This window comes from Schistosoma haematobium, chromosome 4, assembly GCF_000699445.3.
Source record: "Schistosoma haematobium chromosome 4, whole genome shotgun sequence".
In the NCBI taxonomy this organism is placed as follows: domain Eukaryota; kingdom Metazoa; phylum Platyhelminthes; class Trematoda; order Strigeidida; family Schistosomatidae; genus Schistosoma; species Schistosoma haematobium.
In genome coordinates this window covers 45,988,096-46,006,076 of record NC_067199.1, presented here as the reverse complement: position 1 = coordinate 46,006,076, position 17,981 = coordinate 45,988,096, and positions in this window count along the sequence as shown.

Genomic DNA, 17,981 nt, shown 5'->3' with positions numbered 1-17,981 from the left:
AATTGTCGATATATTTTCATCATTCCAACTTTTCGGACATTGAACAGGTGTGATAAGAATGTCCTAGTGAAAGTAGGAGCAGATACCCAACTCAGGAAGCACCATATTGCCACGGAGTTTAAGTTACACAGTTTGCTATTCACTTATCTCTTGTTTGATAACTTGAAATGCAGTCACACTATTTTATCCACAGGTAGTTGTTCAAAGCATAGTTCTACTGACGAATGCCAAAATGCGACAACATCAAATATGAGGTGTATTTGGTGTGAAACAGCTAATATGTGCATTATTAGCAATGATGAAGATACTCATGAATTGAAAGTAGATGATTGCCGTATAAAAGTAAGTAATTGTTAAACTTCATAGGTTGCCTTAAACATTGCAATATTTCACATTGTAATTCCTTTAACTCGGAAGATCATTTTATTACTGCTTCGAATACGTACTGATTCGTGTTCATCCCTTAGTGACTAAATCAAAGCTTTGTATGTGTTGACGACATCAAATCACATATGCGTACAATGCTTGCTATGGTAAATAAAAACGTTGTTTAACGTAAATGCTTCGAGTCACATTAATTTATCAGCTCAGTGATTTCAGAAATCAAATATGACACCGTATATCTATGTTGTCTTCAAAATTGAAAATAACGTAAAACGAATGATGAATTATTTGAGTAACACATTATGTTGAGTAATAATGCTACTGTTTTCTTTTCTTCAGAACACGACCGTAAACACACACGTGACTGAACACAACAAACACAATAACACACTTCATTACCTGTATATTGGGATACCGATTGTCGTCTCATTCTGTGTTTTATGCATTGGATGTTTTGTTGGTCGGTGGTTGTACAAGAGAAAGAGTAGTAATTCATGATTCTCAGAAAGTTCATATCACTTGTTTTTATTAATTTGACCGAGTTGTTTTCATTTCGTAATTCATCCGATCAATTCACGTTATGTTGTCCGTTTCCATACGCTGAACGCTTTTCTTTATGCGGCCTTGTATTAGTTTTATGACTGTTAACATGATAACTGATGTACTTTTGTTGATAAAATAGTGATAGTAGTTTTTATCAATTATTTGATTGTTTTAATTCAATAAAACTTGAATAATATTGCAAGAGTTATACAGGATTTGATATGGGAATTCGCAGTATTGTGTTTACGACGCTTAGTGATAATTGCAATCAACAATTGTTCCGTTGTGAATGTCTTTTTGGATGAGGTCTCAATTCTGAAAAATATCATTTGAAATTCAAGATGGTCGTTGTTATAAACTGGGCTGTCAAAATATTGTATCGGTTCTAAATTAGACACTTCCATCCTTCGTTACATGACTAGTCACTAATTAGTTAGTGCTGGATGACAAACTATAGTTAGTTAGATAAGATGACGATTGATTGTGAAATATGTCTGCAGAGTTGAATGTATACTCAAGTGGGAATGAGTAAAAATGTATACTGACTGAGGTAGCAACAGGTTTACCGTAGAATTATCAAGTAAGATAATAGAGTTGAAAAACAATCATTACGATATTTATGCCAGTTGACGAGCACTTCGTTATAAACAATATATTCAGTAATTGTTCTCGGTCACACGTAATTTTGAGAAAGTATGTGACGAAGATTCGTTCGTACTGTTTTTTTGCATGTTTTCGTTGATGTTAAGGACTGCAATTGATCATTCATTTTACAGTGTACGTTCGTCATGTACGAGTTGCCTCAACAATCCCATTACGTCACGAGCAATAAAAACAGAGATGGATGATATCTAACAGTGGAAAGTCAACTTGATGTGTCTCAATCAGAATCGATGTTCACTCCAGACACTATCTTGTCATCTGTTTAGTTACTAAATATAGATACACACTGGCTTTACAAACAGTTTCAGTGAAACATATAGGTGTGCAAAGATTTCGTAAATGTCAATCACGTGGCAAACTGCATTATCAGAAATTATGCCCGTTTGTCATGCTGACTGTTTCACTCGTAACAGAAATCAACATAGTCATTTAGTTTGTACGATCAATGTTCAGTTCGCATCTTGTCATACTAAATCACGTAATTTTAATCCTATTAATAGTGGGGTCACTGATAAAACACGTGCGAGCAGCCTAGAGTCTTGATTGATCCTGCCCTCCGCCTAGCCCAGTCAGTTAAGTTCAGAACACGAGTCTCAGTGTGTGCAATATGAATCATTACATTTCTAACTTACTGAGTTTATGTACTTATCAAACAGACCACAACGTAACATAGAATAGGAAATAACATTTGTACAAAATTTGACCAAATGTGGCTGTGAATCTGGGAGTCAGTGATTAATAGACAGGGCATAATTCAAGAATGGTAAAACGTATAATAATGGATCATAGGTCAAAATATAGTTTATAATAGGAGGAACATGAATAATAATAATGGTTTAGTTATTTAACAATTATACGATAAAAATGTATGTTTAGTATTGGTCCATGATTGGATTCCAAAGTTACCATCAATTGTGTTTATCGGGAACTAACACATTCCGACATCCGTTATTTGTGATCATCAAACACAAGCACTCACTGCGGATTTGCACAGAATAATAGTGGATAGAGTGTTACCAACACATAGGTGGCTGATATATTTGTGTATGGAATAGTGCACAGTTCTCGTCAATCATTGGTGTTTTCCAACTGACTAATATACTTCAAATTCCATTGATCTGTACATAAGTTAGTCTTATCCAACCAGTTATAGAAATTATATTGAAATCGTGTTCGCCTTCAAATTACCGCTTTAACAAAGACGGTTGCTGCTTACAAATGCGGATATAAAGGAATGGGCATAAGAGAAATGGCTATTTGCAGAAGCTAATTAATCATGTAAGGTTTTTTGAATCAGGCGTGCTTGAGTATTTGAGGTTTATTTTGACCTATCAATTTTAACGATTTCCAGTCCCTGAACGACAGCTCGTCGAAGCGTTGTAAGAATAAGGATTGGAGTTCGAAAGGAACAACTATACTTCGGCAAGTATTTGGTACCGAAACCAGTGTGAAAATTGCTATTGAGACTTCATCACACCAAAATAAGTTCATTCATACTAGATCTTATCCTTTTTATCGTCAACAAGTAGTTGGTTCATAGGAATGCTTCAACATTATGGCAACCTGCTATCGAAGTATGCTCGTCTACGTTTTGTAGATAACTGATAACTTGACTAAGCATGCCTATATCTTATTTCTGCAATGATGAAATGATTCGGTTCTGTCGAGTGCAATTAATTTTATAAAATATCAATTTTGAGATATATGTTCTGTTATCGGAGTGTTACTTACAGTTGAATACTAACACAAAATGGAACATAACAGCATTAGGTCCCTTCTTTTGAAATAATTGGATATAATAAATAAGTTTTAATATATATATATCCAGTAAGAACTAGTTTATGCAACAATTTTTCAGACCATCCTTACCTACAGACAATTGGCAACTTGTCGAAATAACACTGCCTCAATCGATTAAACCTAATGTGACAAACACAAGAAACGTTTGACATAAAACTAATGTAAGCAGACATAACATAATGTCTAGGCTGACCACAAGAAACAAACCTATCCCACGCTCGAACATACAATTATCTAATAGGTATTATGCAAGTGGTCTTGACATTCCTCTACACCCTGTCAAATTTGTACATTCACGACAATACGTTATAACTCATTTACTGCCTGACGGATATTTCTATTCGACAAGCGTCAAATTGGTGACAACATTCTTATTATTCATGTCCAAGTTTGTCGGTCAACGGATATCCGTGGTTCTTCCTGCGTTGTACCTCCTTCAGTATATAGATTGGAACCATCCAATATTTAATCTCCAGTCGTCTTTGAATTACACAACATGAATAAAGACGTTGTTAGCTATATCACACCCAGATACTTTGTTTTTAGACTCATATCAGTCAATAAACTAACAAGTATGATGTCTGTAGAAAAAGTCATAGCATTCTTTGACAGAAAGGTTTTCGTACATTTCTTTCACTCATATTGCTCTTCCTTAGATTCAAAGTCATTTGAATTTTCAGATGTACCTGTTCCATCTCTGTGACAAAAGATAAACGTAGAGTTGACTCTCTAATTAACCTTTATGAATCTGAAATAGATAAGTGTAATCAGTGTTCTCAGCAGCCTTACTGAATGAGTCTAAAAACAGGCTCACACCTCAACATGTGGTTTATTTATGTGCAGTAAAATCAGTGTCACAGACATTTTCACTTCTGTGAGCTGTCTCAATGTATATGGATTCAAACATGCTTCTCTTAATTTCAGTGTGCGCCTCATTGTGTGAAGTTTAACTTACCATGGTACAAAACAGAATACTAGTAGAGGTCATTCGTGTGATGATGAATTCCAATCAATACTATAGACGCACTACTAGTCACAGTGAGTTCACACGCTCAAAAAGACATAATAGAAAATTCGAAGTAGTTTACTGTCGAGATATCATTTTAACATATGTACAAGTAAACAAATAAGTTGAAAGCAGTGACCGTTTGAAGAATGTTGGTTCTCGCTCTCATCAAACTATCTAAAAGCACTTCCTTACAATAAAGAGATCGTCAAACTTCCGAATTTTTAGGATATTCATATCAAGATATCCTGTTTAAATCCAATAGACTCGTGATTGCCATATATAAAAAGCATATAGAACGGATAATTAACATGAATTGAACATCATCATTTATGATGGCACTTGCAAGAACGTTACCCCAAGACAAATAAATTCACAGTAGATGTATATTTTTTTATCGAACTAAACAGTTGATTAGCGTAAAAGTCATTAACCATGAGTTGTCATCAACTATTAGTGACTCCAATGCACAAAATTGAATTCCTTTTATCAATAAACGCGTCGGATCACCTAAACATTCTGAAATAACTTGGATTCTGGGTAATGGTTGTGAAAAAATCACAGAGCTCATCAACAGTCATCATGTGAATAGTTAGAAAAACCTGAATAATATCGAATCCACTGTCACGTTTATGACTAAAGACTATAAAAGTGTACTTTATTCATTATCCACAGATTAGCAGAGCCACAACCTCCTTAAAGTTTGTTTCAATTCTTTTATTCTCTGAACACAATTCAATAATTTGTATTGACATTTTGAAAAGTTAGCTGATTTCTAATGACTATTTTATGAACCCAATATGACATATCTCTCATATGTATGTTTGATAAGTTTTTATTCATGGTCCAGATATTTTGATGTGACTACTTAATTCGCAATCTTTCGAGAACAAATTGATTAGAAATTAGATTTTCATTTTAAGCCGTTAGCTGAAAATTCATATATCGAGTATCTCTAAGTGACATGTTCTGACTAAATACACAGCGACGGTCACGTTTTATTATAATGGATGTTGAATGTACTTATTCATCTACGAGTTGACGTTTATCTGTATTCCTGTCTGTGAAAAACTCAGTGCACCATACTGTTTTCAAACTCGAATGAATCGATGACAGTAATGAGTGCCAATGATATAATAAAATCAGTTCCTCAAATGATATGATGAAAGGACAGGGATCCTGAAAAACGATGAAAACAGGAATAACGAAAGACAGCAAAAGAGTGTAATAAGAGACATCGCTTCAGAAATCTTATCGACATAACAAACAAGCAAATGTAAATATTCGTGTTGCAGAGAATGTGGTAAAGCTCAAGAAAGGTAAGAAGTATGTCGTTTGGAGAATTGACAATACTATTTTATCAACGTTACATAAGTTAGTTCATCACCATACAGGCACAAAAAATAATTGGACATCACCTGTAGATCAGTAACATAAACAGACATAAAAAGCGAGCTCAAGATTACTACAAGAAGAAAGTGATTTCATGTTTGTTGGCATAAGTACATGGCACAGTTGAACAGACTTATCGTAGCAACATTTCAAAGTACGTCAAATTAAACTCAAGCTAAAAATGGGAAATTTCAACAAAAGTTTTGAACTAGATGATGTTAAGAAGTTTCGGAAAGAAACATTTGAACTAGAATAACTCTGAAGTTCGTTAGTTCATAAGCATTTTTGAACAAAACAGACATCTGAACTTCGAGACGATTCAACACGTGATACATACATTTTCCAGAGCTCAAAATCTTTCCGCAGCTTTATGCCCTGTTATATGGTTAACATTGTTTATAACATTTAAGTAGTAAAATGAATGTAATAAAGTGATAATAAGATTTCCAGAAATTCTACTCTGAAAAGAGGGCAGTGAATGATATTGTAAGAAACAAGTGAGTTAAAAAATAGATAACCATATTTAAAATACAAGATAAAAGAACATAAGGAAATCTCGTAATGTCAACACGGCCTTCAACATCTCTATAATACATACTGATTATCGTTAAAATGAACAAAAGCTTTTCAGTTTATATTAGATTCACTGAACGGACATGTGATAGATGGAAGTTTTAAGTTTACTAGTTTAGTAGTTGTTTAGGTAATACATGCATTACAGCGATCCAATGCATCAGCCGGGAATTTTCAATATTTCTTAAATGGACAGCCCGTTGAGTTATGAACAGAGTAATTAAGGTCATTTCGTTTGCCAGATCGAATTAATGATAATTATCTATGTTGTGGATGCAGAGGAAGAGACCAATAATTATCGTGTTAAGTCCAATGGTGTCCTTGGACTTTAAATGAACATTTCCTATTGGTCGATATCTGTTCACTTGTTGAATATTGTACAAAATGTTGTTTTCTATTTTCTGGTACGATGTAGTATGCTTGATTGGTATATAAACAATGTATGTTTGAAATATAATGATTCATATCTCCGAGGCTGTGACATGTGTTCTGGACTCAACTGACTGGGCTGGACAGGAAAGCGGGACCAATCGAGACTCTAGGCCGTCCGTCACGTGTTGACGTGTCATTGAATCGGTCGATAAATACGCTACTGTCTAATTTTTCCAGTCAAGGAAACAACAATTAGCACAGGGTAAAAATCGACCGCAACTTAAAGTCATAACGATCTACAACTAGAGAAATTAAAACGAAAACAGAGAACACGGAATAACAAAGCAGTGATTACCAAAATATATTAATCAGGCCTACCTAATTGCGTGTGTCATGTGACACAGTGATATACTGTTGGTGTTATTCAAATTAGTTAAACTTACCAGGGACTGGGTTACCATAAAGTGACAGCAAGCAAGTGGTTTTACTCAGGGAATGCACTAATAAAAAATTTTGTTTTAGCCTTGGCTACAAACTACGACTTTATAAACACAAGAACAGTGATAGTTAAATTCACAAGTTGAATGCTTCGAGCTAGACGTGGTTGATACAAATATTCAGTCTGGTTCCCTCATATCATTTTGACTCGTGTTAAGTTATTCTGCTCGTTTACGTATCTGCTGTGAAGAAGAAGCTTGTATTGATTTGGAAGACATGGAAAATTCTAACGTATTCTCGTCAAAATATGACAACTGCAGTTCGTTATGAATAAATTCGATCAAAATCAACTGAAAACAACGTCAAGGACGGTTCCGAAAAAACTTTTTATTCTGGAACATGGAGTTCAACAGAGATGGGCAGCTAAAACACCAAAGCACAGACTTTGTAGGTTCTTGTTCTTTTGAATTTCAGTCAAAATTGCTTCATAACGTGAGCTCTTGATAACTAATTCACAATTTGACAAATATTTCAGCATATTTATTTCAGCCATGGAAGAGTTAAATTACAAATAAATAGACCCCCTCACCTACAAATAATCAATGAAAATACTAGTCGATTCTTGATAATCTCAAAAAACTATATATGTGCAACACCATTTCCATTTGATTGACCGCCGCCTAAATAAATTTGACTATCATTCATAAGCTTGTAACACGGACAGGAATACAGATAAACGTCAACTCGTAGATGAATAACTACATTCAACATCCATTATAATAAATCATGATCATCGCTGTGTAAGTATTCAGAACAAGTCACTTAAAGATATGTCATATCCGCATAGATAGTAAGTCGTGATTTCACTTCTTTAATGAAGTGAATACACACATTTAAGCGGACAATTCACAGAAAGTCCTACTTTAGTTTTGAACAAAATCTGTGACCATTTACGATTCAAAACCGATATGAGTTAGGTGGTCGTTTTTCTAAAGAATCATCTAGTTATCACATCCTCAAGTTATCAAATTATGGAACGCCCAATAATAATCCAGATTTATTTGAACTCGACTGGTATTGCTTTCCATGTATGATATCTATGAGACTGTGATAAAACATCTTGGTGGAATAATTCTCATCACCTTTTGTGTATCACTTTACACCAAACTCACTGTTACCCAATATTATGAATAGAAACATTTGACTGTTAACCTCATATGTGTTTTTGTATTTACTGAGAAAGAGTGACTTACATTTAGATAGAATACATCGGAAGTTAAAACATACAGTCGACAAGATGTCACAAATCTGCTATTTATCATTATACTTGATTACGACCAACTGAAACTAATTCCCTCACATGTATAATAACCACTGAGGTCGTTGAATAGTGGAAAAGAATGATTATTGAGAAGGTTGTGGAGAAGGGCAATTTAAAGACGAATAGGAATAATATATAGCATTTGCTAGAGGGATACAAAAGACTGTGTAGATAGTACGAGATTGACGTGCGTTCTCGCTTCTTGGATATGAGAGTCAGGACATCTTTTCTTTTTAAATATCTACTGTTTCTTCATGATACCTTTGCAGCCTTTTAGTTATCAGTGTGTGTTTTGTGGAGATTGTATTACCACTTACATAAAATCGTTTTATTACTTCAACGTGATTGTTAATCTTGATTATACGACAATGCATGAGACTGTGAAAGCATTTTGATCTCTAGCCGAGTGTACAAATCACGCATTGAATCGACACGAATTTGACGTGTATGCTCGTTCTGAGACACATGTGAATGTGTGAATAATAATAATAATAATAATCAGTGAGCCAACTCAGTGTTCTACGTTACTATCTAGATTCAAAAGTGAATTTAATTTGTCTCAATTTGGATTACTGTGGTGGAATATAATTACTTCTATGGATTACTATTATCAACATACTCATTACACGAAAATCAACTTTTAAATATTGTTGAGCATAATGTAACCCTAGTAGTAGTAATAATAATAAGACTCGATATTTACGTACAATTGATGCTGTATTGTGACTGAGTAAGTCTGTTGTATGTTATAACATGATATCATATGTATTTATCATAATTGCTGTCAATCCATTTCTCTCCTTTAAATATACATTGATTTACTTGTGTAACACTTATTATTTATAAACATGTCTTACGAGTGGGGTCATGTCCAGTCACACTTAAATGCAATCTTTAAGATGTCTTAAGCCTTTCATTGACCAACAGGTGCATAACGCGACGTCAAACGGCAGGATTGATGTGCTGAGAATAATTAATTTACGCCACGATTGAACGAAGCCGACTCAGAATGACAGACAACAATGATGGTCAGAGAATAATTCGCACACATTGGAAACCGATAGTTCTCAAAAGACGCTTAGCTTTCTCGATATCCTGGTGTTATTAAACGCATAATGACAGACCTAGAAAATGTTGACAATATCGCGGATTTGAAATAAAAGTAGGAAAATGTTCAAGTCGCCTGTTGGTGATGACCACATCTGTTAGCTTATCTCTTGGAAACGTTTGTTTGTTTTACATGCAGGATGAAAAGACAGAGGCATATTTTCAAGTACATAAAAAGCATAAATTAGTGTCACATCTTCCATATGTGACAAAAGACGAAATGTCAGTATCACAGAACGTTAAAAAAGCGAAAGAGTTGGATAAAAATAAAGGTCACTTAGCGAAATTCACTGACGAATTCTTATCAAAGTTCCTCATTTTGCTAGAAACCTTTAAAAGCACGTGTGTTTGAGCCTATAATATATGTTCACTTCCTAGAGAGTTGGATTTGCACATTGACTTCTGGTTGAATCAACAAGCAAAAGATGATCATCCTATTGTGATAAAGTCTTCCGTTTACTTGAATTTCGTAGTAGTTTCGATCAGGTAGGTAAACACTGTTCTACTGATATAGGAAAGCAGACTACTACTGCATTGGTCCTCATTCAGCTCGTGAGAAAGCAAGCAGTGAGGTTGGTGTTTATCTGTTCAAGCACAAAACCTTTGCAACATTCAATGTAACATAGCAGCAGATATAATGCCTGAACAAAATCAGGAAGTGAATGAACACTTGAGCTCTATTGATTTGACATAAACCTAATTAATTTAGGTCAACTCCTGAATTATCATCCTAATTTGTGGTGGCTGTAAAAGATTTGGATCTAGAGTTTACTTAACTGACGAAGATATTACACAATAACACAGATCTCAAGTACGCGGTTGACATCACACGGTAACTAAAGGTTTATCAACTAACACAAATTTGCAAAGAATATACCGGACAAGTTTGAAATCATCGCCAAGGGAATTTTAAAACTAATGGAATTTGGATTCCTTGGTCTGCCTCCCTTTCACTTCTTATGACGATTCTGGCTTATGGCGTGACTTAGGATGCAGTTTGATGATGTCCATAATAGGTTGTTGCTCATGATGTCTGATCAACGAATCAGGAATATCCTAAACAGTACTTGTAATTTTTCATGGTTCATATGTTATGGCGAAAGTAAATAAAACTTCGAAGTGTTTGTATTGCGTTCCTTAGGTCGATTGACATACGTGAAAACTCGAACGATCTAAATGGTGTAGTAATAGCTGCCTAAGAAATATCTTCCATTTTTATCGTCACTTAAGCTCACCAGTTTCCGTGAACATTCGTTTCTTCACATCAATGTTGATTAGTATTCAAGCTAAAACAATCAGCTCAATCGACAAAACTAACTCATCAAATACTATTGTGATTGGTTATTGTGGTTCTCCAAAAAGCATACGCAGCATGTAAATGCTCTTGTTTAATGTTTGTTTGAAAAATGAACCATTGATCTTGTTCAGACTGTTCATCAGACAATGCTACGTATTTCTCGTAAGCTAATTTTGAAACTGTCCGGTGCTAGCCTCCTGAGTCTAGCAAACACATTTGCCCCTTCGATTTCGGTTATATGACTTACCTTAATTTTGCTTCTGGAAAACTAAAATTTCGGTTTGTCTAGATTTAGAAATTCCTCGAGCACTTTTTGGACTTTTGCAGTTGTTACTGTTGAAGGTCTTATCAAATTTAGAGAATTTCTTCACCTTTTGTGTAACACGAAGTTTATATTAGTGTCAAACTTCGTTTAAAAGCGTCGACTAGAAATTCATATCTCTCTAAAACATTCAATTCCCCGTATTGCCCAATTTCGATCGGTTCCAGTGAAAGGGCAAAAGAATGACCCCTCAAACTGCAAATCTGACGTCAAAGTCTTTTGCTCAAACATATCGATATTGGTTTTGTTGGTGTCTTGAACTGTGACTGTGGACGTTTCTCGATGCAGATCAGTTTCGGTCCAAAAGATTATACTGAAAGCAGCACCAGTATCCACCAAAACGTTCGAGCTTGGATTTTCGTCTCTAGCGTAAGAAAAGTTATGTGGATCTTACTATGGAATATTTGCATTGTTTTTTTGTTCGCCGTGTGGTTTTGTGTTTTCAGAAAGAATGCAGCTGATACATAAATAGTATTACAGCTTTATATGTTATTGGCGTCAACTAGCTTTATACTTTTGCATTAGTTGAATTTCACACCTCATAATGTGAACTTGTAATGAACAAAATTGTGACGCAAGTCCTTATAATCGATCAGCGTCCATTATGTATCCACGATCGTCATTTGGACAACTTGTGAAGTCTCATGGAGATTGCCGATATTCTTCTGAAGTCATAGTTCCTACTTCCCTCCTAACAAGTCCAGCGACAATTGATACAACTACATATAATGTCTTGACAGAAAGGAAAACCATAAGATCAAGTCGAATTGCTGCGGAAATGACGAGAGACGACTTTTCATCCCTCGAACTAAATGGAAGCCGTTGGACTCAAACTGTTCAGAAAGTGATTAGATTGGGGAAATATGCCGTCATACTCCGGTCAGGGATGAAAATCAATCGGTCCGTTCAGCTCTGCCATTACTGACCTCTGAATATTTGTATTTAATCTAATTTATTTTTGCATTCATCGATGGGCAATATTTTTTATCTTGGTAAGTGGGATCATGTCAATCCTGAATCTCAAGAAATAATCGTTATTTTGTTTACTGGTGCCTATGGACTATGATCATACTCATTACAATTCAGCTTATGCTGCATAGAACATTTCTAAACGTTAAAGTGTTTACTATATCTTTCATAAGAAGGAAACATTAAATTTAGGCTAGTACTTCCCGAGCACACTCACTGTTTATCCTGTTACATGCACGTGTATGTTTTCTGCTTGTAATCTGATAGTGTTTTAAGGTACAGAATAGATAATGCATTTTGATGCTGATGAATTCACGAGACTACACAACAAATATTTACTTGACTACAAACTGTAGTACTCGAGAAAAAATATTTTGATTACATTTGTCGATCACCAACGTAGATGAGGACGTTATTACAGTAATATATCAGTTAAAGTAGTTACAAGCGAAAGTAGGACCACTGCCGCATGGGACCGTCTATGGCATACTATCAATCGATGCGCGTTGGTTGTCCCTGACCTTGACGAGTATCGGTGATCTGCTCGATATTCAATGACTTAACTGCCGGATGATTTGACTAGGTCTCAGTGACATTTTGCTGGCATTACGCTGTCAATGTCATGCCATTTGGGTCAAAGTCCTACTGTGCGAGTCATCACCACTTTTGTTTGTGTTTGTACAGTTGAGTTCTTGAAATGTGGCATGTTCAATAGAAACCAGTGGATTTGTGGAGTCTCTGTGTATGTGTATGTTCATGTGTGTTAATTATGTGATGAGTGGTCAGCTGACAGTGTAGACTAAGCACCTCGCATCCGCTTGAGACTGTATAAATTTAACTTTGTTAATACCTCCACCTAACTTACTTTACAGACAATAGATAATAAGGTGTTCATCTGCCACAATGACTGGTTTACAATAAACTCATTATTATGTGAAATTAGATCTTTCTAAGGGTCACATTGAATCATCGATTCAAAAACGAACCTAATAAGTACTAGTAAGATTGTTTTACTATTTTGAACTGGAAAATAAGGTGAGTGTTGACTGAACACATGAATTATATTAGCGTATTACAAGAATTTTAGTTTGATTCATTTTGCTAACTTGGTTTTGTTCATATCATGCATTTTAAAAATACTTCTCCATGTGGTCTGTTAATATCAGTGTATTTGGTCGTCAAAATGTTTTCCGAATTCCCCCATTGTCATGACATATGTGAACATCTCGAATCGGATGAATATAAAGAAGTGATATTTGAAAACGATTCATCTAAACATGTAAGTAGTCAGTCAGCTTCTAATGCACATACACAGTAACATTATTATCATTAATCACGAAGAATACATCTTAATCGATCTCATCCAATTGCCAGTGACAGTTTTATTAAATACAATATCACACAGATGAATGAACTAAATTTCGTAATGCAATTACTAATCACTACGATCCCATCTTTTAAGTATATTACTTCGGAATTCCCATTTAAATATTACGGTAATAGCGTCTCTAGATAAATGATTATTCCATATGTTAAGAAAATCATTTTCTTTTGAATAAAATTGTTAATGTGTTTTGTTAATCACACTTCATTTCATGATATAAAGCTTGCTTTATCTTCTTCAATGAATCAGTTTTATGCTTGTTCTCACATTCAAAGCTTCTAACGATGTCTTTTCCTGGTAAAGCTTTTAAAAGTTTGACATGTTACACCAAATTAGATACAGTTCATGCACTTCATTTTTTACTTCCAGTTCATTTCAAAGTATCTCATTCATCCATTACAGAATTTTAATCAAATTGTATGCTTCCATCAATTAAACACAGGTTGTATAGAAATATTTGGACAAACAACACTCGGAATTATATACAATCTCATTCCAAACGCTTTTCATCCTGAATATGAGATTCTACATAACAGTGAGTTCTTCTGTTTTCCACTAACATTTTGTTTTGTTTTTCCAACATTTGGTTTACATAAATGGTCAAGTATATAACCTGATTATTACACGAGAGCTGACCAGTACACAGTGAATGTTTTGTTTGTGTAATTTGGTGCCACAGAATGTGCTAACAACACCATTCATTACTATCAAGTAGAAATATTAAACAAAACAGGGTTTCATTTCACAATAAACACAATCTCAGTCGAAAGAAATGACAAGCCAAATGGTGTGATTGCCTGAGTGATGATCATCTACTATCCAGTCTATCTGAACTACAATGCAAAAGATATATAATTGACTCGATACGACTTCATAGATCAGATGAATCACGTCACTCACACGTAATACTACGAGCAATTATGTTCGAGAAGTCAATTTGAACTTCTTGGCTTATGAACTGTCAAGTCATATTTGTCGTCCTCCAATGTTTCCTGGCACTTACTTCGTTCACAAAAGTTTGAGACATCAAACTTAGTCTTTTTCCATGAACCATTAGATATTAAGCACTATCCAGGTTATCGTGTTTGTAAGATAATTACATTTATACCCACGCCTTCCTAGAAACCATCAATCAACGAACGACGATGATTTATTTGAACTGGAACACCTAGATTATCCAGTTCAAGTTTACTCATTTCGGTCAGCCGTCAGAATTAAGGACACTTGAGCAACATTTCTGCCTAACATTTAGCTCAGCTTAGAGAACGCCGTTCCACCTGAGGAACAGAATCACAGAAAACTATTTTCAACGGGTTTTGTCAAACAGATATTAAAAGTTTCTTAGTCACTCGAACGTTCCTAGAACCAACAGGCCAACAGTAAAATACTATTCTCAGATGATCGGATTAAAGCGTTCATTATATCGTTGAAGTAATAATAATAATCTTTGAAACTTTCCCATGAAAGATAATTGTTCATTTGACTTGACATGTTCACTTTAATCTCGAAAGGAAGTTGATAACTCGTGTTCCCATTTTTGTTCTGTGTTTGAATGTACGTTTATTAAAACCAATAGATATTTGTTACGCAGATATACAAATATTTTCTTGATTTTAATTTTTTCAGATGAACTACTGGCTGTCAAATAGTATCTTCGAACATATGCTTATGGTACATATAAGTAAACATTGATTGATCGTTTGAGAACTTGTGAATTATTAACACTAAGTTTTACTCATTGTGATTACCCACATTTTGACTGCTTACCTTGAGTAATTCAGTTTTACCCAATGACTGACAAAATTAATATTGTGGGACGTTTGTATGAAATGAGTGCAAAATTATACGTAGAAGCTACTGATCATTCAAACATATTAATCTCAGCCTAGAGATTACTTACATTTAGAATGCTTACTTTGTGTAATTCGATTTTCCCCAATGACTGACAAAAATAATAATAAATTATACGTAGGAGCTACTGATCATTCCAACATATTAATTTCAGCCTGGAGGACAGTTGACCTTCCTCAAAATAAACTACACCTAAACAGTAAGAAATGAATCAATGAAGTTACAATCTCATTTCACTTGTGGAAAAAAGAAGACTGTGGTTCATCTTCGGTGAAAGGCTTCAATGGAACTTGATGTAAAGTCAGTTCCTTATAACAAATAAATCGTGCATATGTTCGTCTCAAAGTCATTTCTGTACACAGCAAATTCATTTACACATTGACTCACATTCACATATTATTCAATCAATTCTGGAAATCATCAAGACGAAAATGTCTTAAAGTATTCACTTCGTATATTCGACAAATGATTCTGTGTTCTTTATAAATACTACGGTCAGAGTCAGGCAATCGATTGATTTACCGGTGAGCATATACATTCTCAAGTTTCATTCTTGAATAAACACCGCACAACATATGTCATATGTTTTTAAGGTTGAATGTTTTGAGAGTAAATATAGATGTTGCGGAAAATCGATTGCCTCTCAGGCCTCAAAGTCTAAGCATTTTAGATTCATTTTGATGGAATCATGTTCCTTTCATTTACACGACGTTCACATGATGATATTTATTACAACATAAGGTGAAAAAATATATTTGAGATAACACAGTAAATGTTTGACTAAATCTGATGGTTTCGTGAGTAGATAAATACACTGTCACATCTAACCATAACATGCTCATCATTATTCATTCACAGTTCCAAATATTGATGGTATTGTGTTTGCAGATCTCACGGCCAAGGTAACTAACATGATACATAGAAATGGAAAGATTTCAGTCTATTATGAGAACGTAAGTTGCACAATTGAATGTGAATACAATTTTTTTCAAACCAAGTATAACATAATATTGAGTTTAAAGTTGAACTGTTATGCTCGTCAAAGTGTGGCAAAGAATTTCGGCTTCCACCATGAGGCTTCATAATTCTTCTGAAAGAAGATCCTTCAACCACGGGGGCAAATTTTAATTATTTTATTCGTTCTATTCTGGCTAACATTGTTTTGACAAAGCCATTTTCTACGGGACTGGATTGCTATCCCCATGTTCAATCGATCTTTGTTACCTGAAATTTAGACCGGCAGTAACCCTAGAAGAGCTACAGTAGATCTTGACTATATCGTAATTTCAACGGGTGAACGTCATCAAAAATTATTCGTTCGTGAGTGTAATAACGGTTATGAATGTGAACCAACTGAACGTCACTAAATTTAGTGGATGATGAAAAACCCATTACGTTCAATATTTTGCTGACAGAACATACACAAGTTGGTGTTTTAAATACCTTCAAGAAATCAACCAATGAAACGCACATCTGTTCGTTTCCGTTACTTAACTGTGATGCCAATTTCGTCTAATAAACTAAAGTGTTAAGTGCATTAAACATAAAAGCACACAGTTCAGCTCGTTTCAGTTAGTTTGACAAATTATTTTAGGATGAGTAATCACGTTTGAAGTGGTTTACATTTTTCATCTTATTTTACATGCACACATAAATATTGGTACAAGGAAGCACCAAATACACATGCACCTTACAAGTCACTTGATTTTGTGTGTTCTGGGATACTGCATGTCTGCTCAAACCGAAGCAGTTGATGTTCATGGCGGACTACACACGAATCTTTTGACCTCAGAGTTTGATCAGCAAGTCAATGGAGCAACATTATGAGATGCAGTCACATAGTATTCAATGATCAACATAAGTCGGCATGTCATTTGGTTCCTCAGAATCTTCGAGCCACTATGTGCACCATTCGTTTGGAATCCGAGTTTTCCAACTCTACTAAGTGAATCCCCCATTTTCATCAGCCCGGTTAGGGTTCTAGACTTTCGCTTTTTGTTCTCTCTATTTCGTATCAACACTACCGCTGTGAGAAGGCAGCGAGTAACAGTTTCTTGTCAGTGTCAGTATTCGAGTGTTCATGTGAGAGCATTTGGAGAGGGAGAGCGGACTCTATCCATAGTCGGCCGTACCAGGGCATTTGGAGGCAAAGCCATTAGCAGAGCGCGGTTAGTATATAACTGATTGATAGCAATTAACCTTTTGAAAAATACAACGGCTGATTTCGTCAATTTCAACCTCCATCTATAAAATATCAACTCATTCTCAGATTTTCACAGTGAATGTGAATACATGTGATGTTCTAAAAATCAAACATTTGTGAAAATCGTCCCGAGTGAAACATAACGCTTACACCGATTCAAGTTATCCTGAAAACCCATAACAAAGTTATTGTTCAGTTGAGCAAGCGATTGCACACACATAAATCACTAACACTTATTCTATATCTCATACTAAACTCTGAGTGTTTTGGTGATGAATAAAAAAAATTTGATGATATATAATCAACACATTTATCAATCACGGGATCAGACAACATACATTATCCGTTTTGTTATC